Here is a 1,995-nt window from a genome sequence, read left to right as displayed (position 1 = left end):
CCTTTTTTACTAGCACCTGGGTCTGCAGTTTTGGGTCCTATCTCAGTTCTCCCTCATCCTCCTGGTGAGGGGGACTAACCATAACAGCTCTAAACATCGGGGGCAACTTGGTGGTTCAGTGTCTTGCCCAAGGACACTTCGACACGTGGACTGGAGGCACCGAGATTCAAACCTTCAACCTTTGGTTGGGAGACGACTGCTCTACCCACCGCACCGCTGTCAGTGATTATTGCACAGGTGTGCCTTAAGCTAGCCACAATAAAAGACCACTGTAAAATGTACAGTTTTACTGTATGGGGGGGTGTATTGGCAGTTTTAATAGTTTCTTTTATTGAGTAATCGATTACAATCTAATGCTGAAAAAGTTAGAAGCCAAAGTCCAGACTAATAAGATGCAGTCAGAGAATACAACTGAGGAAAACAACTGTCAGTGGATTTTAATTTCTATAATTACTGTTTTTTCCTGGTGCATATTGTGAACATGGCCTCTCTTTCACTAATGATTGAAGCTACTGTAGTGCACTATGTACAGTCTTTCCTTTAAATAATGTATATTGGTACTGCTTCTGTAAATAGCAGTTTAATGTCATTCACAAAAAACAGGATAAAAATTCTGATATATTATTTATAATTGTGTTTTTGCATTTATATGCACATTTATGGTGGTATTTAAGTGGTATTTATGTCAAAGATGCAATATTATATATATATAGACAGAGTATTCCCGTTGACGGTTCCAACTGTTTCTGCTGTCCAGTCAGTATACTCTGGAATCTTTTACTCCAATTTCTCTGTCACAACTAAAAAAAATGTGTGTAGCAGTTAAATCCTGCTTATGGTACTGTAAGAGAGCAAAAGAAAAATATTGAACTTCAGATACAACACTGTATGAACACACAGTTAAAGTGAGATTTAGTTTGTTATATTTGGACAGTTTAATTTTAAGGTGCCATGCCTTGAAATTAATCAGTCATTTTTAAAATAAAACAATCTGAAAAAGGAAACTGATTGTTAAAATAAAACTTGAGGTGAAATACAATGACAACAGACATTTTAAAAATGTTTCCAAAATGTTTTTATTCCATTAAAGTTTTTTCATAGTTCTTTCCTTGAACAGTATAGGAAAATACACTGAGCAAAATTATAAATGCAACACTTTTGTGTTTGCCCCCATTTTTCATGAGCTGAACTCAAAGATCTACGACTTTTTCTATGTACACAAAAGGTTTATTTATCTCAAATATTGTTCACAAATCTGTCTAAATCTGTGTCAGTGAGCACTTGTCCTTTGCCGAGATAATCCATCCACCTCACAGGTGTGGCATATCAAGATGCTGATTAGACAGCATGATCATTGCACAGGTGTGCCTTAGGCTGTCCACAGTAAAAGACGACTCTAAAATGTGCAGTTTTACTGTATTGGGGGGTGGGTATTGGCAGTTTTAATAGTTTCTTTTATTGAGTAATCGATTACAATCTAATGCTGAAAAAGTTAGAAGCCAAAGTCCAGACTAATAAGATGCAGTCAGAGAATACAACTGAGGAAAACAACTGTCATTACCTTTCAACTTATAATTTTTTTGTGTATGTTTTTAGTTTCTCTTGTTTTGCTCTTATTTCGTATGTTGTTGGTCATGTATTTTATCTGCTGTTCTGTGAAGCACTTTGGGCTCCTACCGAGTTGTAAAGTGCTATACAAATAAAGTATTATTATTATTATTATGAATGATTTGACTAAACAAAAAGAAATAATTGATGGTATTAATTAAAACAGCACTTACAGAGAGTGTCAACATCTTTTGTCGCGGGGCGGCTGCTCTCAAAACGTTCGTTGGAAACTGACACCTGCAGAGACAGAAAATCTCTATTAGTTATTGAAGCATTTGAAAGAATATGAGAAATACATTGGTCATGTTCTTGTGAAAGTAAAAGGTAAGATTACACAAACCTGCACCGTGTAGCTGGTAGAGTAGCTCAGATCTTTGAATTCAAAGT

General features: G+C 35.7%; 1 long non-coding RNA gene across 1 annotated transcript in view; it reads right to left on the bottom strand.

The window, feature by feature from the left end:
* The window catches only part of LOC109966861 (uncharacterized), a 22,905-nt gene extending 20,910 nt beyond the window's left edge, over positions 1 to 1,995 (bottom strand). Inside the window, exons 1-2 of the long non-coding RNA XR_002275841.1 lie at positions 1,949 to 1,995; positions 1,782 to 1,845 (exon numbers count right to left, since the gene is read on the bottom strand). This is a non-coding gene — a long non-coding RNA (uncharacterized LOC109966861). The remainder of the gene's footprint in view (positions 1 to 1,781; positions 1,846 to 1,948) is intronic.

This window comes from Monopterus albus, unplaced genomic scaffold (genome assembly GCF_001952655.1).
Source record: "Monopterus albus unplaced genomic scaffold, M_albus_1.0 scaffold120.1, whole genome shotgun sequence".
In the NCBI taxonomy this organism is placed as follows: domain Eukaryota; kingdom Metazoa; phylum Chordata; class Actinopteri; order Synbranchiformes; family Synbranchidae; genus Monopterus; species Monopterus albus.
Note: the sequence above shows the minus strand (reverse complement) of the source record. Positions and strands in the feature narration are given on the sequence as shown.